This window comes from Conger conger, chromosome 9, assembly GCF_963514075.1.
Source record: "Conger conger chromosome 9, fConCon1.1, whole genome shotgun sequence".
Lineage (NCBI taxonomy): Eukaryota > Metazoa > Chordata > Actinopteri > Anguilliformes > Congridae > Conger > Conger conger.
The window spans coordinates 18,691,438-18,719,211 of NC_083768.1; positions in this window are offsets into that span (position 1 = coordinate 18,691,438).

Genomic DNA, 27,774 nt, shown 5'->3' on the forward strand with positions numbered 1-27,774 from the left:
AGCGCATTAGCGTATCTGCGCATTATCATAAGTGAATAATATACACACGTTTAAGCTCTGGGCTCCCGCTTTTGATGGGGTCAGTCTGGAAATAATGAAGTTATTTCAGGAGCCGTCACGCATCGGGTAGCCTAGCCGGCCTTAGCTTCACGGGGGCAGTAGGAGGAAGGGAGGCAGGAGAACTCGGGCAGAGGCGCGCGACGCACGCGCGTGTGTGTGTGCGTGTTTATGTGAGTTTGCGTGTTTGCATGTGGGTGTTCTTGTATATGTGTGTGTGTGCCCGTGAGCGTTTCTGTGCACGCGTGTGTCTGCTTGTTTGTCTGTGTGCGTACATGTGAGAGCGTGCATTTGTGTGAGAGAGTGTGTGTGCATGCCCGCATGTGCATATCCATGTGTATTTGCATATATGCTTGTTTGTTTATGTACTTACATACACTTGGGTATTATTGGTTTTTCAACATGGAATTCTCTGCACAATACCACTATTTTTTTTTCCTTTTATCAACAGACATTATGGTAGGGTCATGTGGGCTTTTCACTGAGCTTCTTTTGCTCATTAAATTCTGAAATGGTTTCAGTGCACGGACCTGCATTAAACACAATGCAAATAATGGGGCTAACGAGCATGTTTGTCTGAAAGCGACAATGCATGCGTGAGCGAGTGTAGTGTGTATTTATATATGAGGACGTGTATGTGCGTGAGGGAAAGAGAGAAAGAGGGTGTGTGTGCGACTGCGCAGGCGCGTGTGAGTGAGTGTGTGTCTTGTTGATCTTACGGTAATTCCCTGTCTGTGGTGGGAAAGGGAAAGTGTCTGGCATAGAAGCACAGCTGAGTGATTCAGCCCTTTTCTGGTGCAGGTCATCTGCACGCTGCCTCTGTGTCCCTGCGCAGGGAGGGGGTCTCCTGCAGGGGGGAGCCGGGCCTCGCTCTTACCCTGGTGTCAGCCAGCTGCAGGGCTGCTCCACATGCTGCTAATTGGCACATTTTATATTTTATTACACGCACACACACACACACACACATGTGGCAGACTTCACTCAGAATAGCGCAAGCTGAAGAGGGAGAATGTCTGCTCATGGATTTTTCCAGAACGCTCAAGTATTCCATTGTTATGTACTTGACTGCAGGTATTTTCACAAACAAATGGTATAAGCCGTAGACTATACAATGTTTTAAGAGCAGGCACTTTACTGGTCGTGCTCTTAAGCCTGTCCCAAACCATTTACAATTACTGCAAGGTAGCTGGTTGAAGCTGGTTGCCTCTTTTTAAAAATACCCCAAGCGCCCAGAGAATTCTCTTTCTGGGACGAATTACAAGGTTAAATCATTAGCGGGGAGCTTCTTCAGGAAGTACTTTGCCGACATCCTGGACGTAATGCTATTCTGTCAATACAAGTGTTTTACTGGATAATGGCATCTATCTGTCTCCACACAAACAGAACAGCAATAGAAAATGTCGTAAGTTGAGAATAATGACACATTTAACTGACAGTTGTGGTGATGCCCTGTGCTGATTTCCTTCAATATTTCTGAAAATGAGTTTGGGCCAGTGGTTTATGACAGATTGTGAGGAAAGTGAGCCTTTGATAAACGGGTTATTTTAACACACAGTGGAGCGGGAATGGAAAGTGCGTTCCCAGAACATGCTAATCGCTCAGATGTGTGATTGCTTTCTGAATGAACACTAAGCATATGTAGCATGTGGATGGCCTGTATTATTCTCACTACTGAAAGGATACAGGCACATATTTAGAGGCCTGTTTGGACTGGAAAAATCTCAGGTTTGCCTGAGACAGGGTTTCCTACATGTGGTATCGACCACTTGATCACCCAGGAGACAACTGCGAATTTCTAAAAAAACAAGATTCAAAAAGTAGATAATTTACTTCACAGAGAATCTATTTTGACATTTCTATCACTAGTTTTTTTCAAGAACCTTCTGTTGATCCATGTGATGCTCATTCTGGTAAAGATGATCATCTCTGACCAGGTTGCAAGATACACATTGTGAAAAAGAAAGCAGCTGTACTCTTTTATGGACTGTACAATGAGTCGTACTTCATGAGAAAGTACAACTTAAAATGGCACACTTTACATTCTAGACATGAAGAATAATTTTCAGCACTCAATTTTGACTGAGATGCTCGTCGCCAGATTAAAACTGCACAGTAGCAGCAGTAGCTGAACGTGCCAAATCTGCATACGCACGCAACTTTTGCTTCTTCAGGCATTTGGAAATGCCTTCTAATTTATAAAATGTTTCAGCCCCCTTAAGTACTGTATTATCAGACCCCGTATTACCACCAGCGCACATAAACGGCGCATAAGAATCTATAATTTCACTATTACCCCGTGACTGAGGGTTAAAGGTATACAGTACAGTAGCGAAAGTGCAGAGGCTACAGATAAAACTCTGCTCTGTGTCATTAATTCCATAATGGATCTGACATCCAGGCTATACGCCTGTGTTCGCTCATTAACAGATACTGTTACTACACGGTGATAAATCAGGTCTGGTTTTTATTTTGGATGGGCCAAGCATAAATGCACATATACCGATAACAGAATAAAGAGGGAAGCTTCCGGTAAACTGGCTCTGATTTGGAAAGTCCACAGTGTGCCTGGACATTAGTGCAGGATTCTGCCTGCCAAGCGCCAAGCTTCCAGGCCTTCCAGGCTTAAGATCCCCACACAAACTTTGTTTGAGTCGTTTAGAGAACGTGAAGGATGGAGAGGGGATAAGGTGACATGTAATAATATGATGTGATATATGATTATGTGAATAACCATCATATATTAATAAAATAATATACTGTATGAAAGAAGTATGAACAATACTGTGTGTGTGCATGTGTTTGTGTGTGTATGAAAGCACACATCATCTGTCATATATATATATATATATATATATATATATATTTTATTTCATTTTATTTTTTTATTAGGAGCCTCTAGAAAATTATTATTCAGCTCTGTGCTCAGTAAATACCTCAAACCTCAAACATTTGAGCTCAATGTGAATAAAGCATAATATTGTACTGGTAAACAGAATTACGATTTAAGGCTTTTTTACAGTTTTTTTTTTAGTTCAGAATTTATGCATGGCATGATATACAAATCCTTCCAGTATTTCGCTGGGTTACAAAACCTTCAAAGGGAATATGAATTGAGCATTCTTAGCGGTGATCGCGGTACGCGGCTCTGCCAGCATCGTGCACACCGAGGCTGCACAGGAACCTCCAGGGCTGCTTTCTGACAGTGCGTATATTTCTTTAGGAGGAAGCTAAACGCTTTGCCCTGACTACCCACCCTGCATAGCACAGTTGACAGAGTGTAGCAGCAGTGTGGAGCAGTGGATGGGAAGATAACTGTAGAGAATTTTCAGTGAAATATATGAAGCAGTTGTATGACTCTAGTTGGTCACTGAATGAGGGTATTTCCATGGTAAGTATATAGTATAAATAAATGGGTGTAAATGCAATATACAAAATCAAACATCATACACATCAAAAAAAGGGATTGGTCAACAATGTATGATACATAACCAGTTCAGAAGGATACCCTCAAGCATTAGTAGTTTAGACTAGCACGTTATCGTGGTCCCGACCTTAAAGCACACAGGGCCCAGAAATAATGTCCCTATGTTTTATCCCCTATGCTCTTTCTGAAGCCCTTTGGGCACAGGACATGGCTATTTTTAAAGAGCACAGAGAGTGAGTGATGGCTGATGCCATAGGTATAGACTGTAATATGCTGCTGCCCTGACAGGCTGATCTCAGACCAGTGTGAACAGGATGACTGATTAGGCCAGTAGGCCGGATGAGTCATTACCAATATGCAAAAACAATCTGTCAGCCAATCACAATGCAACAGGGAAACTTACTAGCAAGCCATACATCTAGATTTTTTTTGTGATCAAATTTTTATTTAGTCTTTAGAGTGTACAGATAATTTAAAAATTTGACATATTTTGAGATACCCCCCTTTTCTCCTTTCCCCCAGTGACAATATATCATTATAACTAGAGTTATAAATTGAGTTCCTGTATACATTCTTTTGTCATGAGAGAAACCTATACAAATACATATATCATATCATGAGGAATTATTTCTGGGGAGTATTGAGTTTATAGTTCTGTAATAAAGGTGTGCAGTATGTTGACACACAGGTAAATTCTTATCATGAGCATGTTGTTGACCTAGACTTTGTATGAGAATAAAATAAATTAGTAACAACAAGATTTAAAAAAAAAGCATTATTATCAAAAATGATCTGTCCAATAATGCGACTAGAAACAAACAACAAAATAATATAATAAGGAATGCAAGTATCATTGTTTTTTGTAATCATTATTTTTTAATTGCTACTGGTATTAGATGCTGTTACTATATTATTACCTAGAATATAAAATTAAAATACATAATTTATTAATTTACAGGAGATATCTCAAATTATCAAGAAAATCAAACAAATACAAGATCATAGTTACATATGGCCACCACATGCAGTTGATAATGTGTCGTTAAGTCTCAATTTACTCAGTTTGCTATTTCCCAGCCCTGTTAAGTGATGTCACATTGCGGCTCCATTTTGTTTCGCCGTTTAAACGGTGTATTTGACCTGGGGAAGGGCCGAGGAGCATTAAAGCCCGCCACCTGCACGTGACCTGTCCCAGGATGCCTGCGTAATGGCTCCTTAGCGAGGAGACTGCTGACACCTCAGGGACCTGCTGGCCATGTTTGGTCTGGCAACCCAGGGAAACGCGGGGGGAGGGGAAAAGCGCTGACTCATCCGCGCTGGACGAGGAGCGATCTGAGCCGCCCTTTCTTCTCCTGTCGGACCCGCTGATCAGAGATCAGCACTGTTCATCTGAAGCCCGTATCGCTCATCTAATCCATTTCTCAGGACTTAAAAGTCAGTATTTCTATGTGAATTAATTCATTTCTACACGTGATGTTTTTTTGCCTAGACCTTCAATTCCAGAGCCGACAGATTTAATTTTAAATATTTTAACGGTGTTTTTAGAGTTAATTTATTTGTTACATTGTGTGTTTTAGTACCTAACTGTATCTTGTTGACCAGGAAGAAAGATGTAAGTGTAGATGAATTGACAGTGATCAGTGAGGTGAATGAATTTATACAGTAAATATGAACCCATCACTGTGGTGTATCGTAGCCGTATACTTCCTGGTCTGAATTGTGATCTTGTCTCTTATGGAGAGAGGGAGAATAAATTGTGAGTGCTAAGGTGGCAGGGTCTTGGACAGCATTGTGCTCTGCTTCAGGTTATCCTCATATATCCTACCAAAGATCTTTTGCCTAGCGTAGCTGCCGAGCTTTGCTTTAAGCAGTCAGGACTTCAAAATGCATTGTCTGCATCCATTCTGGACTGCACTGTTGGGACCTTGCAGAATGGGTTTGGATGCTATAAGTGGTGCGTGGGCAGGTTTGGATGAAGAGAGTCCTGCACTTCTGCTGAGAACATTTATCCAAGTAGATAATAACTTCCCTCATCTCTATCTTTTCCAATTCCATGGTCCGGGGGCTAATTTTTCACACATTTTGATTATGTTGATTGTTTTTGGTGGAGATTCAGTATAAGACCTTTGATGCATTGCTTGCTGACCATTGAGCAGTGCCAGTGTCAATGAGGGCCAGTGTCTGATATGGTACAGTCAGTTGGATTATGCAGTCCTGTTGGTCACTTTCCTGTGACTGTGACCAAGATTCATTATCTCAACAATGACCAATGTCCGTTTGATAAGCATATTCTACCCTTGCAGGATACAAGTAAAAATATACGCATATTCTTTTTTTTTTTTAGATGCATACCTTTTTACCTGTCCCTGGAACAGTACAGTATTTGGTCATGAACAACAGATGAGAGATTGGAAGCAACTATTTATTATTCAGGCATGGAATATGTTTATAGTCGTTGCATTATGTTGTATTATACAGCATATGCTAACCAGTTCTAGAAAGTAATTTTGGGTAATATTATCATAGGGGGAGGCGGCACGGATGGTGCAGTGGGTAGCACTGCCGCCTCACAGCAAGGAGGTCCTGGGTTCAAATCCCCCTCGGCCGGGGCCTCTCTGTGCGGAGTTTGCATGTTCTCCCCGTGTCTGCGTGGGTTTCCTCCGGGTACTCCGGTTTCCTCCCACAGTCCAAAGACATGCAGGTTGGGCTGATTGGAGAGTCTAAATTGCCCGTGGGTATGAGTGTGTGAGTGAATGGTGTGTGTGCCCTGCGATGGACTGGCGACCTGTCCAGGGTGTATTCCTGCCTTTCGCCCAATGAATGCTGGGATAGGCTCCAGCCCCCCTGCGACCCTGTTCAGGATACGTGGGTTAAGATAGTGGATGGATGGATGGATTATCATAGGGGTCACTATATGTTTGAGTTGGTTGGCTCTTCCATTGAAAATAGCTAAACAGCCTTCAATATCTCACTCCTTTCAAAACCAATCTCAATGCCATTTCGCAAGTCTACCACAATGGTAACAGGTTTCCAACGGCTGATTTTGGTATAGACACTTTGCACCATTTAAAGAAAATGTGCATAATAATAACTTTTTCTGTGCACAAATAACTCAATTTAAATCCAACGGATTCCTACATAAGACTACTCTTCTGTTGGTAATTCAGAAATATACGTGCTTCTGTAATTTCATGACTGTGCATTTTATTAAATTTGAAATTTGAGGCCGTTATGTGCAGCAAACAATTATGTTCACATCGTGTGCAGGTAATAGGTAGATGACATTACATATGACATTACTTTGCACACGAACAATAGTCTAGCAGCAGCCAGACTCACTGACTGTCCAAAGTGGCAAGCAAACACTCAATTTGTAAAATGTGTTGGTTACAGTAAAGCAAAGGCAGCCAAAAAGAGACCAGCTTGGTCAGTGTACATAAACACAAAACGTACAGCTAAATCGCCAGCTAGGTTCATTTATTAGGCTTGTCATAAACACCAACCTATTGAGTTCACTAGGCTAGCCATCGAGCTCTAGCTACATAGAAAAATGTCAGTGACGGTGTTAAAGGTACAATAGGTAAGATTTTTGTGTTAAAACATTGTTACAAGACCATTGTAAATCCCTTCCTATTATTGAAAAGGGCTCACTGACATGTTGACTCGCCCTCTGCCTGTGTTTATAGTCCTTAAATTCGGGTTTCAAAGTGTACATTTGTCCGGCGTCACTCTGTATAAAACATTGTACAGCTGTACAACAATTCAAGCTCATTGGTTGAAAATTGGTTCTAACTGCCACAGTCAATGGTGTGGGGGCTTATTCTGATTCTTCGTGTAGCTGCCTAAATTGCACTCCAGACAAGCGAATAATGAAACTCTGTATACTAATAGTATTACTATTGCTTATTATCCAAGCGAAGACTCCATATCTAGTTATAAAACAATACCAGTTCGCTATATTAGCTATAGTTAGCTTGACAAGTGTACAAATCCACTTACCATAAAATATACAGTAAATCCTCAAATTCTATTTCAAGCTGGGCCTCGAATAATAGCCGGGTGCGTGGCCGATTCGGACAAATAAAGGCCGGCCCCCAAATACAAGCCTGGGTAATATTGCCTACCAGTACGGCTATCAGCCCATGAGCACTAGAAGACATTGTTTCGATTTAACTCAATGAAATAAAAGAGCTCTTCTTAATATTTTATATTGTTGGTTGGTTTAATACTGTTGCCAATGAAAAGTCGTTGTCCTACACCATGGGTCTCCAACACGATGCTCTCAAGCTACCAGTCGCTTGCCGCCCCCTTCTAAGTAGCTTGCCAAAGGCTGAAGCAGTATACATTTAAACACAATTGTTGCCGCGAGGCATTCCAACCTACGAATTTAATAAAAAAGTAAATCAGGCAAAATTAAAAATTAACTCAATTTAGGCTACTTGGCTACGCAATAAGGTTTCCATGTATTTACAGCACAGCGCACGTTCAATTAATGAATGAAAGCGGCTGCCTTGGCTCGCAATAAACAGACGGGTGGAAATCCCGACACTCTTTCAACTACATAAAACTTAACAGTGAACCATCAAATACCCCCCCAGATTTCAGTGCCCATCAGTCCCAACATTTAGCAATAGAATCGAACAGTCCAAAAGTAAATTAAATCCCAAACCAAAGCGAAAATCTTTTGATAGCCTGCCGGTATGCTGCTCCAAACGAAACGCATGTCTCACAATAAAACGCTAAAATATAACTTGCTGTTATCTACGCTAATTTGTTATTGTTCATGAAGGCGTATCTGGCAAGTTGTTATTTTATGGATTCTGGACTTGCATGTGATTTATTGTGTTTGAGAATATTTGCAATAAACTAAGTCTGTTAAGACTGACACTATGACTTACCAAACGGTGTTTGATTAGCCTACACTAATTGATTTCTGAACGGTTACAGGAAGTATTGAACAGTGTTGGCCCACTTTAAGTGTAGCCTTTTACTTTCTACAACAATTGTACAACAGAAGCCTCGAATACAAGCCTGCCCCAAATAAAGGCCTGTAGTTTGTACAGCCTAAGTAAATAAAAGACCCCGGACACAATTTGAGGATTTACGGTAGGCAATACGAACATAATAGTGATGCATAGTTGAGTATTGTGCCTCAGGTGGATATTTGTAAATTCGGGAAGCTAGTAATAGCTAATTTGCTTGTATGTTACTGATATCAATTTGGGCAGCTAATGTTACATGTTCTCTACATGTTAGCTAAACCTTTATTTCTATGAAACATGCGGCGTTTGTGGTAGACTATCATATCTTAGTTATATAGCCAGCTAGTTACATAGCCAAATAACTTGCTTGCTGATAATATAGTTGGTTAAAGTGTGGAAAAAAAAGACAAAAAATATAAATAGTGTTGTGTAGCAAGATTTCATGAAGTCTCCTGTTCCACGAACATTTTCTGAATATAACACTACGAAAAGACGGCAGGCTCTGTTGCGTTTGTCACTGTCAGCTTTCCAAAACAATGCTCGAGAACACTGAACTGAGCTTTATATTACGCGTTATATTCATAGACTGTGGGAACAGTGTTGTGGTTTGAGGTTGTTTGTTGCCCAATTCCTCTCTTTTATAGGTCCAAAATTACCTATTGACAATAGTATTGTACCTTTAATGCCAACTACTTAACTAAGAAGTTTGCGATCTACCTCGCTAGCTAGCTAACTGGCTGATACGGGATGAACATGCAATCTCACACGCTAACTATACTTTTAAGTCATGCATGGGAAGGCTTGCTTGCTATGAAAACAAAAACTTTGGTTGAGAACTCAATTCAACTCAGAATTGATCGTCAATGAAGGGCAAAGTACCTCTTTTTTTGCCAGTAGATAGCATCTGCGTATAAGCAATGCGGAGAATTGGATTTGATTTACTTTATTTAGCTAGTGGGTCAAATAGATTCATTAATGTAAGTTCTCAGCCCAGAATTGTATTTTTAATGCATGTTTACAATGACCACTGCAGTAGTAATTGAACCTCCCAGTTGCTGAAAGCTTCAAAAACGAGTAAATTAAATTGATCGTCCCTAACGCCGATCAGTCTGCTCTCCATCAAGGTATCAGCACAGATCTCTGAACTGTTACAGCCATGTATAATGTATGATACATATGCATTACCAATTCATGACAAAATGGTGGATTAGAATACTGAGCCCTTGCATTGGTCATTTTGATGTAATGCGAAAACCTCTAAAATGAAATCTTTTCACAACAGTCTTTTTCCAACAGTGCTTGGGGCTCTTTAAGCACAGCAATAATGTACAGGTACTTGTATGAACTCCAAGAATCTGCACAGGAGGCGACTGAGTACAAAGAGCTCACACGGGTAGTTTACCCCTTTAATGAGATTTATCATGGTGTTAATCTGTACTGATCCTGTTAAATTTACAGACTGACACTTCCTTTCCCTCTGGACCATTTTGGGGTTGAATTTTTCAGTTCCACTCACTGCAGAGCTTCACTCTGGAGATGGTGAAAGTGATTCTCCAAAGAGCCATATTTTCAAAAGCACCCCAATCACTGGCAATTCCCCCACACACACACTCACACACGTTTCTCTGAATGATGCTTTCATTTGTTTATATGGATCCATTTCTGTAAATACATGGAATTATGCCACCTCTGCATGCTTCAATAGCAAGACTGCAATTGCAAAAATTATTTGTAATCATTATCATGAACTACCACAAATGACATAATGTTTGTGCATCAAGTATTTTGTAATCTTTTTTGCACAAAGTAGGGCAGTAATGATATTGTGCACAATTCCATTGTTTACTGTTAATTGTTGAACCTGAATGGTCTTTATTGCTGCAATGACATGAAAAGTACCTGTTTTGAAGTGGCGCGCATGCAAAATGGCATTTAGGTCTCAGACTCCGACAATGCAAGGTCTAATCAGAAACTGGCTCTCCTCCATTTTTTGCGATGCCACCTGTGCTCTCAGTGTAGAAGGAGAACATTGAGCTTAGGAATGAAATGGCACTCACAAAAAATAGATAAACACCCTTACTACAGCTGCTAAAAATGAGCACAAAACCACCCTCTTAGTGTTCTTAACATCTGCTGACACAATGCTATCAGCTCTCTGTCCCTGTTGGCGCTGTTAATATTGAATATTTTCATACCTACTCAGTTCCAGCCACTGTATCATAATGCTTGAACCATTTTATTACCTTTTGTGTCATACTGACCACTGATAATGGGGCCAGTTGTCAAGCTGTTTTTTATTTTACTGCGCTGTATATTAATTTGTCATTTGCTTATCGACTCTTAATATAGTCAAGACCATTTTCTCTATTTTAACTTCAGGATACTGAAAAATATTGAGAGACAACGAGTTTCCCTATACATGTTCTCATGTTGGACAAACTCTCAGCTTCATCTTTTCAGTCGATCTGGATTCCTGGCGATGCACACAAAAACCTGCAACTACACAGCCTGTGAATTTTTTAAGAATGTTGGCTCTATACCCTGCACCCAACCATTTTTTTCATGGCCCTACTCTAATCTAATCACTGCGGTATTACTGTGTCTGCAGAATGAGCCTCACAATGGCCCATTTCTGAGTTCCTGTGGAATGCACTTCTTGACAGCCTCTCTGTTATTGCAATCTGAGAGCAAAATGTGATGCTTTCAGAGGAAGTGCATCCTGTAATGTTGCCAATAGGCTTCTCCCTTGCTCAGAATTATGACTGCATTTGAGAAGTGGGGAAGTGCCCAGGAGCATATGTGCAGTTGTAGGAAAAGCTGCCCTTAGCCATCACCGCCTGAGGGGATAACATACTCTGGCATTTCTAAGCTATTACTGAGGTTAATGTACTCTTGTCAATCAAGGTTAACTGATTTGAACACTTTCAAATCAAGGGTATTCCTTGATACAGCTCCCTGAAATTCATGCTTTTGAAATATTTTTCAAGGGAGAATTTGTAATGTTAGTATGTTTATTAGTAATGTTAATTACTGTATGTCATTGTATATCATAAAATATTATGAGAGCACATTATTATCCAGAGAGAAAATAGGAAGGGGAAGAAGCAAAAGGATATAAACAGAGTAAAACATTGTTTATGCACTTTGCATACATTATATTCTGCACTTAATTATACAAGACACACTGTGAAATATGCTGGCTTATAGGTTCCACTATTTAGCAGAATTTGCATTGACTTTGTAAATATAATGCAATTATAATTTGTCATGCCATGGTGTTGAATCTGAAATTGGATGGCAATATGAATAGTGCCATTAGTATCCAGACCAGTATGTATAAAATACGCTAAAACCCCCAACTATGGCTCATAAACATTGGAAAGAACACTATTGTGTCCTTATTTTTACACATTTATCACATTTTACCATGACATGGAGATTGCAATGAGCCACCACTGCATATGGAATTTCACATGTTTAAAAACATTACCTCTCCATGTCTCTGCCGTCAGACCTGTGCAGCTCATTCAGAATGCTGCTGCTTGCCTGATCTGCAACCTCCTCAGGCTCTGCCATGTCACTCTCCTTCTCATCTCCCTCCACAAGCTACCGGTTTTGTCTCGCATCAAATTCAGAACCTTAGTACTCGCCCTATCGGGCGGGTAAAGGGAAAGGTCAGTTTTATACCTTTAGAAGATCATCACACCCTACAGAGGGCCAGGGCCAAAGGTCTGTATCCTTTGGGAACCTGCTCCCCCCCTCTCCCCCCGCCCTGTGTCTGCACTTCCCAGTCACGTCTCCTGCCTGTTCTGAGCCTCCGGTGCTGGAATGAGCTTCCCACGCTGGTCAGGAAAACAGAAATCTTCCACCGTGTGATGACCCACCTCTTCAGACTGAACCAATGCTCCCCTGGCCCTTGGAAATACTCTTTCTTTCGTTTTGGATTTTATTTTATGATAGTAACAAAATATAGTTTGTATGGCTGTGTAAAGATAGGGTAGCTTCTTAGTTGTATTTACAGTACTTTTTTTTTTTTTTTACAATATTTTGTATGGTTTGTTAGGCTAACTTTACAGTGCACTTAGTGATTATAAATTAGCCTTCTGTAGTTTCCTGGTGGTATCTCAATTTCATATTCCTGGAGATTACACAACACTGATGCTTTCTACTTTGGACAAGAGTGTCTCTTACTGTAAGTCATTGTAATGTTACATAATGCAAGCATCCGCAGGTTTAAAGTTGATTCCCAAGTGAACAAACCGAGAGTGCCTGTACCACCATTCTTCAGGGTCACTGCCTTAGCCGAGGTCCATAATGATGAAAGAATGTAAGCTGTGGCATACCCATACAATCATACAAGTAATAGTGCTGTAATTTGTCAATACATAACTCAGTCGCCAGGGCTGATAGACTCCATCCACTGTAATGTCTGGGCGCGGAGCGAGGTGTGAGCTGTGCAGGAGTGTCCCTGCTGTGAGGACTTTGATCTGAGGGTGATCGCCCTGGAGCCCGGGCTCATTGTGCTGCAGTCAGGAAGAGTGATTTGGGCTTTGAGCGGGAGAGAGAGCGAGAGAGGGATTGAGAGAGGGAGCGAGTGGGAGAAAGACAGTGAGAGAGAGAGAGAAAGAGACCGCGGCCTTGGCAGGCAGCAGTGGTGGCGGAAGGCCGGCACGAGCCACCAGCCCTGCCCTTTGTGCTGCTGTGTACACAGTTAGAGACCCTATTGAAGTGGGGAAGCCGGGGGATTGTGCCAGCCACCGACACTACCGCCCCTCTCACTCTCCGACCAAGACTCCGGCGGCGAGAGAGAGAAAGACGGAGAGACGGAGAGTTAGCTGCGGATTGTTCGCTGCAGGGAGCAGAACCTAAAATCTATTCAGTGTCAGTGGAATCATTGGCTATTTCCCGGTATTATCTACTATATCGTCGACTGGGAAAAGGAGGGCGATTCTGTCCGCGTCATCCCCTCGTACGTACCGTAGTGAGCCGCACTGAGACCATACTCCAGAACATAGTGACCCACATCCACAACAGAAATATCACAGCCACAAAGCAAAGCATTGTACTATCAACATGGGCTTAATTAAATAGGTATTTGGAGGTTCTTACTTTTGACCTACTTCAGCCTACACGAGAGTCTTTAGCATCAAACTCTGTGTTTGAAAATACTTGCACACTAACTATTATTCAGAATTCTGAATAAATAACTTGCAGACACCAGGAAGGGGTAGGGGGGCTGAGCACAGATTTATTTTTTTATTTTTTTTATTTTTATTTATTTTTATTAGATGCAAGTTGATATACAGTGGTATAGAGAATTATTGGTACCCTTAATAATGAAGCCTAAAAATGAAGAAATTAGATTGTATATAAGCAACACAGATAATAATCTCTCCGTAATGTCTGGGAAAAAGACCCATCATTTATTTGCCTCTGTACTTGCCACATGTGATTTGTAATAAAATAAAATCACATCCTTAGATTTTAAGGGCAATTTTATAAATTTTTTCACCATGTAGTTACAGTTGTGTTTATTCAAAGTCCCACCCATTTCAGGGCACCATGTTTGGGACACAGCAATGTTATATAAATAACAGTAGTCATGTTTAGTATTTTGTTGCATATCCTTTGCATGCCATCACTGAAGTCTGCGATTCATGGACATCACCAGTTGCTGGGTGTGTTCTCTGGTGATGCTCTGCCAGGCCTGTATTGCAGCCATCTTTAGCTCATGCTTGTTTGCAGTTTTTCTCTTCAGCATATGAAAGGCATACCCAATTGGGTTCAGATCAGGTGATTGACTTGGCCACTCAAGAATTGTGTTGCTTTAGCAGTTTGGGATCATTGCCTTGCTGTAGAATTAACTTCCGGCAATTGAGTTTTGAAGCATTCGCTTGAACTTGAGAAGATAGGATATGTTCATACCTTCGGCAGCCATACCTGTCCAGGCCATAACACCCCCACCACTGTGTTTCACAGATGAGGTGGTATGCTTTGGATCTTGTTCCTTCTCTCTTTCATACTGCGCTTTCCGTCAGTTTGAAATAAGTTCATCTTCATCTCAGAACTGTGATTGCTCTTTTAAGTACTTCTTGGCATACTGTAACCTGGCCATCCTGTTTTTCCAGCTAATCAGTGGTTTGCATCTTGCAGTGTAGCATCAATTTTTGTTCATGATGTCTTCTGCGGACAGTGTTCATTGACAAATCCACACCTGAGCATTTCTGATCTGTTGGACATGTATTTGGGGATTTTTCTGTATTTCTGAGAAAATTATTCTGTAATCACCTGTGGAGGTCTTCCTTGGCCTGTCAGTCCCTTGGCGAGTAGTAAGCGCACCATTGCTCTCTTCTTGATTATGTTCCAAAGAGTAGATTTTGGTAAGGTTTGACTGATGTCTCTAACCATTTTATTCTTGCTTATCAGTCTCATAATGGCTTCTTTGACTTTCATTGTCACAACTTTGGCCCTCATGGCAAGGCAATTAGACACACCTAAGCAATTAAACACCTGTGAAGTCATATGTCCCAAACATTATGGTGCCCTGAAATGGGGGGACTATGTATAAACACTGCTAAAATTGAAAAAAAAAAAACCTTATCTGATAATGTGCATTTAATTAACCACAAGTTAATTGTGTGATTCAAAATCTAAAATTGGTTTTAACACCATAGGGGCCCAAATTATTGGCACCGCTAACAATTATCTAAATACAATCAAAGTGAAATTGCCAATACAACTTTTCATAATGTAAGTTAATCTCAGTGTAAAAGAACTATATTGTGTCATTCTGTCACTTTCTGTTTCATTGGAGGATTAACAAAAGTAGATAACACGCTTGCAAAGTTCCTTTGTCATCCATCAGCATGGGAAAAGCCAAAGAACTCAATTAAAAAGAGACATGATAATTGACTGACACAAGTCTGGTGACGGATACAAAAATACATAAACAGATAAACATACCACTTAGCACTGTAAGGGCAATAATGAAACGGTGTTAAATATATGTAATGGTTACAGACTTGCCAGAATGTGTACATTGCCCCCACAGAAGGTAAGGAAGACAGTGAGGAAGGCCATAACTTACCCAAGGATCACACTTTAAGAATTGCAGAGATTGGTTGCATTTTGGCATCACCAACGTCAAAAAGAACCATCAAATTTCACCTCCACACCAGCAACACCATCAAGGAATGCATACAAGGAGAAGCACCTCATGCCTGCTGCCAAATATGGAGGTGAGTCATTAATGTTTTAGTGATTTTCTTTCTGCCAGTGGTCCAGGGGCACTATTTCAGATCAGCTGAGCCTTTTAGGCAGGACAATGACTCCAAACATGCATCAAAATCCACAAAGAAATGGTTAAGTGAAAACAACATCCATGTACTGCGATGGCCATCTCCAGATGGAGTCTCCAGACTTAAATCCCATCAGGGGTGTTTGCATAAAGTATTGTCAATAATTTTGGCACTTATGGTTTTCAGAAAATAAATGATCACTAAAAAAAATATTTGAAGCATCAAATGTAATTAAATGAAAGTAGATGATTTTTCTATATGTTTGAACATAAAACACATAGATTACCGTATTTCAAAATAGTATTTTTTATTAATTCTTTATCATTGGTGCCAATAATTCTGGAGCCCACTGTAGATGGCCTATGGAGGGAGATGGAGTCTGGGGAGGTGGTAGATCAGATGAGCAGCAGCACTCTGAATGGGCTACAGAGGTCTGGTGGCAGAGGCAGGGAGGCCAGCAATGAGGAGGGCTTTTGCATTGGGTTTTTCACGTGTTCTTGTCATTGGTATACATTCCTTTTGAACGTGCAAGCTTCTATTGATAGAAATGCTTGAATCGTATTGACGGAAGAAATACTGACCACTTTTATTCAAATCGGTCTCTTAAGTACCAGCTTTCAAGTATGATATATCTAATAATGACAGTAAAACTGGTTTTAAGCCATCTTAATTGGTCAAGGAGATGATTTTCAATTTGAGGTTTAATTTTCATGACAGTGCTCTGTCAGGCTGTAATTCTGATTGTAATATTGCTATGTAACGTGTAATTACATTGAACTAATTACTGTCAGAATATTTAATTTATGTCTGTAGATTAATTCATTGCATTAATCCTAAATTAGTCCGGAATCTTCTGTTTTAAATTATGAATAAATTAAATATATATATATATATATATATATATATATATATATATATATATATACATATATATATATATATATTACATTACATTATTTGCATTTGGCAGACGGTCTTATCCAGAGCAACGTACAACAAAGTGCATACCCATAACCAGGGATAAGTTCGCTGAAAGACCCTAGAGGGAAGTACAATTTCAACTGCTAACTGTACAACAAAGATAAGGACGAGGGCCAATTTATTTTATTTTATTTTATTTTTTTTGAACAAAGAAACAAACAAACAACAGAGCAAAAGTGACCAAACTTAACTATCCAAACACTGCTTACCTAGCCAACTAAAAATACCGATACACAAAGCAAGTCACAGAGACAACAATTAAGGTTCACAGGGAGGTAGGGAGGGATGGGGAGAGGTGCTGCTTGAAGAGGTGTGTCTTCAGCTTGCGCTTGAAGTTGGGGAGAGATTATATATATATATATATATAATTTCTTTAAAAATGTCTTTAAAAATTATTGTTTTATTGTTATTATTATTATTATTTATTTATTTAGGCGGCACGGATGGTGCAGTGGGTAGCACTGCCGCCTCACAGCAAGGAGGTCCTGGGTTCGAATCCCCCTCGGCCGGGGCCTCTCTGTGCGGAGTTTGCATGTTCTCCCCGTGTCTGCGTGGGTTTCCTCCGGGTACTCCGGTTTCCTCCCACAGTCCAAAGACATGCAGGTTAGGCTGATTGGAGAGTCTAAATTGCCCGTGGGTATGAGTGTGTGAGTGAATGGTGTGTGTGCCCTGCGATGGACTGGTGACCTGTCCAGGGTGTATTCCTGCCTTTCGCCCAATGTATGCTGGGATAGGCTCCAGCCCCCCGTGACCCTGTTCAGGATAAGCGGGTTAAGATAATGGATGGATGGATGGATGGATGGATTTATTTATTTACCAGGGACAATGCACATTACTCAACATTTTCAGTGTCCACATCAATGTACATGTGCCAGAGTTAGCTAATGAGCTAATTTTCATCTGTAGGCCCTAACCTTTGGAAATGGATTTTCTGTAATTCTTTGGGAAAGTGTGATGGGAATACTCAACGTAATTGTACACATTCAATATTGTTGAAAATACATGAAATACACCTTCTGACAGCCTAACAATATAATATACCTAGCCTTTAATATACCATGGAATGGAATCATATAGGCACTTAAGGATTATGGATATTCACGTTATAGTATATTGTAAAAATAGCTGAATTGCAATACACATCAACATGATCAACAGATATATATTTATATTTTTGGGCCAATTGTATGAGCTATGGTATATAGTATTAGAAATAAATTCAGTTTGTGTGCGAAGCTAATTTATGCTGAAACAAACAAAGAAACGTTAACTGCCAGGCATGTGGTGACACAGATGGCCAGCTGGCCTGTCCGGAGGAATGTCGGTTTCGTCACCGGAATCTTCCAGAAACCGTCGCAGTAATCCTGGAACGTGACGTTTGGACTCTTTCCCCATCACAGTGTTTGACTGCTGTCTGGCACCGCTGCAGCTGGGAGAGGAAATGTCTGTTTGCTGCACGAGGCCAAGCAGCATAAATATGACACAGAACAAGCAAAGCGCCCCTTTCATTTTACGTCAATGTAAAATGTCACTAGTGTTACTACTACTAATACAATGACTAAATAATAATGGTAATAATAAAGTAACAATAATGATAATAATAATAATAATAATAATAATAATAAGAAGAAGAAGAATAATCATCAACATAATAATCATAATAATCATATTAGCATCAGGAAAACATCCACGGTTCATGGTTTGCTTTGATTATTCTCTTTCTTCTTTCCTACGATTTTGTTCTTTTGTGCTACCAGATTTTGAAATAAACACCCCTTCTGCATTCTAGTTGCTGCATTCTAATGACTGCTCTTATTTATTCCTATGACCACATTCGAATCAGCATTATAATGCCTGTCCCTGAAAGCATAGAGTGCCCTGACCATTAGTGTTTGGTCCATGAAAACTTACAGAATACAGTACCCTGTATATATATTGTGTGTGGTCCTTGTGTATGTCCAACATTTCTTTATTATTATAAATAATATTATTTGTGTTATTAGTATGATTATTACCTAATGAATAACCAAAAGTACATTTTTGAGGCCTTTCAGGACATCCTTGTGTTCTCTCAGTCTCTCTGTGTTTCCTTGCATTTTAATGAGAGGGTAAAGCACAACCTCCAATCAGTGGGTGGCAGCAGGGAGAGACCAAATCACAGCAGACAGAGGGGTAGCGGAGAAGGGATCGTCGGAGATGGGAAAGGCTGTCCCTGCTTGGCTCTCCCCCCCTGTTCTCGCCGCCCTGAGTGGTACGAGCCGGTAGCCTACAAAGCACCCCTCCCCATGTGTCCCCCTCTGTTCTCCGTGCCAGGGTGTAGCAGCTGATCTGATTCTCCAGCAGAGGAACGCGTGAGAGGCAGAGAGAGTGCGAGAGCGAGAGAGGGAGAGAGAGAGAGACTTCAGGCGTCAGGGGCCGGAAACCGCCGAGCGCACGCCGTCGCCTCGACGTCCCCGCGCAGCGAGGTGAGTCCGAGGGCCGCCCGCGTCTGCACGCACTCCTTCCTACCTGCTCCCCGTCCCCCCCCCGTCCCCCCCCTCCCCGCTCGCGTTCCCTCTGTACCGTACGGCATCGTCTGCAGCCGGCGCACGCGTAGCCCGCACGCGCGATTAACCGCCGCGTACCACACCTCGCGTAGCCCGCGCCCGCACGCACGCGCGAGCCCCACGCCGCCAGACAAAGGTGCCTCCGGTCCGGCTTCGCAGCCTGCCACCACAGCTCTTCCTGACAAAGTTGGGTGCCTCGCCAGTGCCCAGGGCATCGCAGTCTGTCGGCTGCCTGTCTTATAAAAATGTGTCCGCTCCGCCTGTGCGCGTGTCGTTTGTGCCTTCGTTTGTGCGTCTCTACTCGAGGTGGTATAATAAAAAGACAATCGTCCCTAAAGGAATTTAAAACAAATTGGATAAACGGGGGGTCGACTGCTCGCAGACAGGGAAGTGCTTTGCTGGGCATAATCAATTTCAAACGCTGTGACAAGCCACTGTCACGAAATTATTATGCAACCCCCGGAGACAAAGAGCTGATTTACACCGAACGGAATGCGTATGTGTGTGTGTGTGTGTGTGTGTTCATGCACACTATATGTGTGTGTCCACGCACACTATGTGTGTGTGTCTGTGTGAGTGGAGATGAGCACGTGCTTCATTCATTTTACAATGGAAGCAGTGATACCCATTTCGATCTCATTTCTCCTTAATAAGAACCTCACTCGATTCCTGAGCACTGCAAAGTCTTATGCACCGCGAAAGTTTTTTTTTTTCCTTCCCTTTTTTAATGTCGCTTGCAATGTCATTTTTCATTTTCAGCGCTGGGAAACCTGGGCACTAAGCGGAATACTCCGGTGACATCTCGCTTCTCGCTCAGTCGGAGAGATAAAAAAAGGCTGGTAGGGGAGAGGTGCTCTGCGTGTGCTTATTGGCCGAGGCAGAGACACGCTAAAAGAACTCCTGGAGGCCCAACCCGGCCGTAAAGATGGAGGTTGGGAAGATGCTTTTTCCCGTGCCTGTGTCGGAGCAGGCCGTTGTATCGCTGCTGCCGACTTTTGCAACCCCGCCCTGCCCCCGCCCCGCCCTGCTCCTGCCCCAGCGCCCATCCTGCCCCCACCCTTGTGTGGAGCTGCAGTGCAGTGTGGAGTCTCTGGGAGGCGCTGCTCTCTCTGCCAGCCTGTCTGAGCCGGGCGTCTGCCTGCCTGCTGTCAGCAAGCCGGCCTGCCTTTCCTGTCAGCCTGAAAGGGAACGTGCTTCATTCAGCTGCATATTGGAAATTACAGCTATATATGGAGAAACAGACGCGCACACACACACACACACACACACACAAACATACACATTCACACACAAACACACACACAAACACGCACCCAGACCCAGACCCAGACACACACACACACACACCCGCACACCAACACGCACAGACACACATATATATGCATAGGAACACACACATCCGAATGCATGCACACCAGCAGGCTTGCACACACATAACATACAGGGAGAAATATACACCAACAAACAAACAGACAAAAGAATAACACTTCCTCCCCACACACATACACACACATATCATAGTCGCAGAAACAGACAAGCAGGGATGGAGGCGGCCTACTCCCTTACGCCTCCATCCAATTAGAACTTGTCATCCATTCACACAGGAATCATGAAAAGATTAAATTGTGTGCAACCCCCCCCATTACCTGACCCTCCACCCTTCCCCCCACCCCAGCTCCAGAGATGGTAGTACAGCACAGTCTCCATACCGTTCTGCATATTTTCACGTTTCAAGTAACCACAAGGAAACGCAACATACATTGTCTTGCCTCAGTGTTCGCAACAAAGGGCATAATTTTCATGGGAAGCATGAGCATGGGAGCTATTGAGTCATCGTTACGGCGTGTGGTAAATTCTCCTTCATCACTGCCCATAAAGGGTTATGCTTCATCCACTACGTGCTTTAACAGCATTACCAAACAGAAGTACACGTGAACATGGCTGACGTAAAAACCGGCCGTCTCGGTTCGCACTGTATTGAGTTTAGCAGTCGAGGAGAGGAACGTCGTGGCTCGATATTGTAGTGAAAGGCTGATTTCCTGCTTTGGTCTGGGTGGCGGTTAAATGGCTGGTTCCTTGGGAGGTGCCTGTTAGGGATGACAGACAGACAGGCTGAGGGCCTGGGCCCCTCCCCCTCCCTCTCTGTGAGCGCTCACTGGGCTGGCTCATTCCCTCTATGGGCGCCCTGACACAGTGATCAATCCAATCAAGAACGCAAGAGCTTAAGCTATAATCGAGAGCCCAGGGCAATTTCCCGCTAGCATTCTAATACGCGCAGGAACTATACCAATGCCTATATAATCAACACGTATGGCTGTTCTTTTCTTGGCGGGATTTCGGCGTGTTCTTTTAATAACCGCGCGTCTCCTGTATGACGGAAAGATCCCAACTTCCCCGCCGTGCTCGCGTCTGCCAGGCAGGGACCTTGACAAAGAAAATGATCTTCACGCGCTACGGACGATCACGCTGCGCTAATGCTCAGCGCCTAGCGCTAGCGAGGGAGAGCACAATGGAGGAGCACACTTGTGGGTTACATCGCAGAAACACGGTTCAGACACGGTCCAGGCATGGTCAAGGCTAAGCCAGAGGGCCCTTCCGTCTGGCTGTAATGAACCACACCTAAGACATGAAGAATCTAATGATATATAGATATTTTTAAATACCATCAGATATTTTGTGTCATAGTGGTTTAAATTAATTCTGCAATTCCTTACCATTGCTAAAGAGCTAATAAAGAGAACCCAGAAATTGAGGGTGCTATGAAAATTATTTTAGGAGAGGATAAGATTTGGTTTCACCAAATTCAGAAAACACAATTTCTGCATTTAACTTTTATTCATCAACAAAATGTGTTTCATATAAAACCTTCAGACAGCTATTGGCATTCGCATAACTGTGATATTGCAGCTATCTTTTGATATATTGTGTCCAATCCATTGCTGCGGGTTGAATTCTTCCATCATTCTTGAAATTGGCAGCCAGATACCAATGCTACACTTTAACATACACACACACACACACACGCACACACACACACTACATTATAATTATCACTGGAAATACATTTTAAAAAGCCGTTCTCTTCCAGGCATTGATCGTCGCGATACTGTAAATGTCCTGGAAATTCTCATATTTGATGGTTGTTTAAAATCAGAATATTTGATGCCAGGCCCTACAGATTGGGATCTGACCTTGCCAAAATGTATTTAACATTACTGCTGCATTCTTTTGGTCTCTCAGCACACCAAGGAGTCATTTTACAAATGCCAATTTGGCACAGGATCTCAGCATCAATCCATATTTACTCAGTATGCACAATGTTATATATGCCTGAAAGGCCTAGGGTGTGGCACTTTGCAGCATCAAATCCTACCGTTGGCACAAGCTGGTTTGAAGTAGATTTATCGAGAAACAATTGAGATATTCTTGCTATGTTAGTTACTGCCTGCTTAAATTTACCTCAAACTGGAGAACGTACAGTAATGTAAGATGTTTCATGATCTTTGTAGCTACATACATGTTTTGCAATTTGTTGCTTTGTGACCTGGTTAAATTCAGTTAAGGTATAAACACATGATGAATACAGCATTTTATGTGTTGAGGAGTTTTATCACAACTCTTTTTTAAAAATGGAAGGATATGATTAAGGAATGGCTTGGGATACTGATATGAAAAAATATGAAATACCTGTCCAGTGTGGAATGAGCTGATATTCATACTTTATCTGAGAGACGAATACATCAATTTAATTTTTCTGATGAGTTTAGGTAGTATGAAATCACATGGGAAGTTGTTCCTCATTTGTCTATTCGTTTAATCGTTTTATCAGCAGATTCAAATGCGTACTTTTGCAGCATATTTCTTGTCACCTGCTATAATTGTTCATTTATATGTACGAATAACAGCATATAGTAGATAAGAATTTGTCATTAACTTTAACTTTAAATGACTGTTAGTTTTCTGAAGAGTTAGGCGAGTTCAGTAATCACCTAAATTAACTCCCCAAACTGTATAGAAAAATGGTAAAACCTGCATTTACTTGTTAGTTGGAGGTATGGATAAAAGATAAAGGATTTAAGCAAAGCACATTAGTTTAGGGAAATTGTTTCTGAGGAATATTGGTAATTCCTGTATTAAGAAATAATTCATTATAAAATTGAATGCATGTTTACAGTTACCTGTTTGGCTTGTATAAAATAAATGCTTACTAGATATTTGGAATAGATACAGTATATATATATATATATATATATATATATATATATATATATATATATATATATGTTTTTTGGGGGTTTTTTTATGATCACGTTAAAATTTTCAATCAGAAACATTTAATACAAATATATAATAAATATAAAGAATATAAAAATAGGGACAATGTAAGAGTAGCAACCAAACACTGTAAGCCTGTTTTGTTTAAGGAAGAGAGACCCCATTGTTCTGTATGGAAGTGGTGGTAACAATAACATTTAAACTGAATGGCATTTATTCCACTATTATTAGGGGTTTGCTGCGGAAATTTAAAATGCATTAAACTGAAATAGATTAACTTGTTTCAATACAAGGAACTGAAATAATATGCTATTGGATACAAATAAACAGATTTTCTTCTTCATTATAATGTGTTTTACTTTAATTTGTTTGCGCATAACTGATTATATGTTAGTGGATCTATTGTTTTTGCTTGAATGCAACTCAGTACAGATGTCATAATTAATCATTTTTTATGACAATTTATCCACAAAAAAACATTTTAATCCTGCGTTATTGTCATGAAATAGAATATAAAGGGTGTAAGAAAAGCTGTAAATGAGGAAAATGACATTAATAAGTTACATTTTTATGTATAATAAAGGACATCTATGGTTCCAAAGGAAATCTTAACATTGTAAACGAAATTGACAATTTTGCAAAAACTGCAAATTGCCTGTAATTAACCAGTAACTATGCAGTTTTTAATAAACTAGCACCAAAAAGAAAGAAACGGCACAATTAAGATTCAGCTGGTAATGTTCAGTTCCTGCATGTATCTTAGGAACAATGCTGAGAGATATGCTTCAGCAAGATTAGCTGGCCATCTTCAAATTGTTTTGTATAATTTGGATTTACAAGGACTTTATCATACATATCTAATTAGAGCTTGGGCACAAAAATACAATATCACAAGATTCATTTAGGCTGTTCTTTATCATTCCCTCCTGCAAGTTAGCATTTTACTAGATCACAGGCTTGGGAACTTGCATGCGGTGGATAATGGAATCTTTGCCTTTTACTGGGTGTAGACAGAGTGGAGACAAAGGCTTTCCATGAAGCCAGTGTCAGACTCACAGTCACCGTGATGCATGGTCTGGCTTTCTGTGGCCATGCCGCCCATATAAATTACATGTTAATCATATAGAACAGATGAAGGTTCTCCCGGAATAGGACACAATTCTCGGCCGTCAATAAGATCTGGTTTGTAATTAGTGACTAGGGGAGATAGTAGGTCGATAGCGCCCAAGCGCTTTTTAATTTGGTTATTACTAACAGCATCTGGTGTCTGGAGCGGTGCACTTGTGTAGCGGTCTCTGTCCATGTATGGATATCTATATGCGTATTTTAAAATATCTTGCTCTTAAATTATACGGTTTTCGTGTGCCTGTGTGGGTGTGTGTGTGTGCTGGTGTGTTTGCTCATGAATTAGTTTGTCTTTAGTCCTATTTAACTGTACATGTATGTATATGTATGAGTATATTGTATGGCTGTTGTATCCGTCTATGTGTATTTGCGTTCTTGGCGAGTATTTTTTGGTGTTCATTTGTATGTGTATGTATGTTTGTGTTTTGATAACAGTTTTTTGTGTGTACATACATACGTTTGAATATGTGTGTGTGTGTGTGAGAGAGAGAGAGAGAGAATTTATTGGATTTGTTGGATTTAATTGTATCTGAATCACACTCTATGACCATGTCATGGCCCTGTGTGCATTGTTTTTTTTTGGTTTAATCTGTATGTGTGTGTGTGTGTGTGTGCGTGTGTGTGTGTTAGTATCTGTGTTTGTGTGTGTGTGTGTGTTAGCGTGCATGTGGTGGGTGTTCGTATTATTGGTGCTTGTTTTTGTGTGTGTGTGCATGTTAGTGTCTATCTGTGTGTGTATGGGTGTTAGTATCTGTGTTTGGGTGTGTCTGTGTGTGTGTGTGTGTGTGTTAGTGTGCATGTAGTGGGTGTTTGTATTGGTGCCTGTGTTTGTGTGTGTGTCCATGTACGTGGACCTGTGTGTTTTTATCTGTGTTTGTGTTTGTGTGTGTGTCCGTGTACATGTACCTGTGTGTTTTTATATGTGCTTGTGTTTGTGTTTGTACATGTATCTGTGCTCTGTGCATGTGTGTATGTGTGTTTCTATGTGTATGTGTGTCTGTGTGTGTGTGTGCTCTGTGCGTGTGTGTATGTGTGTGTGTTTCTGTGTGTGTGTGTGTGTGTGTGTGTGTGTGTGTGTGTGCTCTGTGCTCTGTGCGTGTGTGTATGTGTGTGTGTTTCTGTGTGTGTGTGTATGTGTGTGTGTATGTATGTGTGCTCTGTGCGTATGTGTATGTGTGTGTGTGTGTTTGTATGCGTGCCCTGTGCGTGTGTGTATGTTTGTATATGTGTGTGTGTGTGTGTGTGTTTGTTTGTATGTATGTGTGCTCTGTGCGTGCGGGTGTGCGTGCGTGTGTAAGACGGCGCACAGACGGAGAGGCAGACCCAAGCACCTTCCCATTGATCGGATTCCTCCTCTCCCGGAATTAATGATGCTTTCTCAGCTACCACCTGACCTGCTGTCGGCTGCAGCTCAAAGAAACATCTGCATCAGGACCCAGGCTGTCGTGGGTAACCCCGTCTGCAGTAGGAGGGAAGTTTGTGCTGTCAGCCCTAACCTCCATTTTGTGTGAAAGCACTCTCTTCCAATTCAGCTCCCTCTCCATCTTCATAAGGGTCTAGCACATATATGGCAACCTGGGTTCGTCTCTAATCAAAAAGAGCCCTTGAACCATGTCTACAATGCTCTACTTAAACATAACACATTGAAGATGTTATTCGAGTGCGTAAGGCATCAAAAATATGTTATTTTCTGCTTACTGTTCATGATCCTGCATTCTCTCCCTAGTTAGTGTTTGTTCAAGAATGGCTTTCTGTCATCTCTATTATATTATATTTTTTAGACCTAACTCCATTTGATATATTTGTGGAGCGGCATTTTCTTCCTTAATATGAGTAGCACACTATGGTTACGGCAGTTAACCTGATATGCAAAATTATTCTGATTGCCTTTGTGGTTTTACTAAAATATGGTAGAAATGCCAACTGTCCATTAATGTGAGATGAACAGACAGACAACAGGGAGGAGGAGAGACCCAGAAAGTCTGTGTCAGATGGTTTACTTTATCGGCGGTGTTTTACGGCTTAGTGATTGATCCTGCAGTCGAAACAGTTTGGGCTATAAAAAGCGGGCGGGGGCTGGAAAATTGCGAGTGAAGCCTCCGCAGTCGGCAGCGGAGTGTGACGTGCTTTCTGTCTCGTGACTTCCGATGATTTCCCATATCAAAGCAGTAAAGCTGCCCCTATTCAACATAATGGAGCCATTAACATCTATTAATAATGCAGCCAGGGGTAAGTATCTGGAACTGCAGCCCTCTGGGGGGGGCTCCAGAAACAGACGTGAACTATATCTCCTGCTATTCGATGGCTGCCGGGGTCAGGGGTCGCTGCGGGACCCGTTAGCTGTCTAATTTTAGAGCGTCTGTCCGCTATGTTATAGATGCCTGCTGTGTGTATGGTCCTCTTTGTATGTTTGCGTTCATGGCTAGAAGAGAGAAAGGGAGAATATGTGGGCGATAGGAACGTGTGCGCTGATGTGTACAGTCTTTACATGTCAGTGTGTGTGTGTGTGTGTGTGTGCGTGTGTGGTGTATGTGTGCATGCAATTTTGAATGTCTCTGTGTGCATAGGTGGAAGAAAGAAGGGTTGAACTGAATATGAGTGAGAGTGAAAAGGGTGTGCATGCATTTGTGTGTGTGCAACTGTCTGTTTGCATGCGTGCATGTATGCATGTGTGTATGCGTGTGTGTGTGTGTGTGTGTGTGTGTGTGTGCGTGCATGTGCATGTATGTGTGCATACGTACATGCAAATGTGTGTGTGTGTGCACACGTGTGTGTCTGTGGATGTGTTTGCATGTGTGTGTGTGTATGTGTGTGTGCATACATAATATGGTAGCATGCTACCAGGAATAGGCACATGGCAGTGGAATGAGCAATCCCTCTAGATGGCGACAGAGAATCTGCCTCCAGTCCTGACTGCTCCTTCCTGTTCCCGTTCCTCCTGACAGGAAATAGGAAGGTGTTAGGCGGGGTCAGCAAGGCAATTATGTGTGGGAGTGCACTGTGTCAAAAGGATAGCTGACAGTTCTTCCACTTTTTAACATCATTTTTCTGAAATGTCTTTGTCAATTATTATTTCCGTATCATTG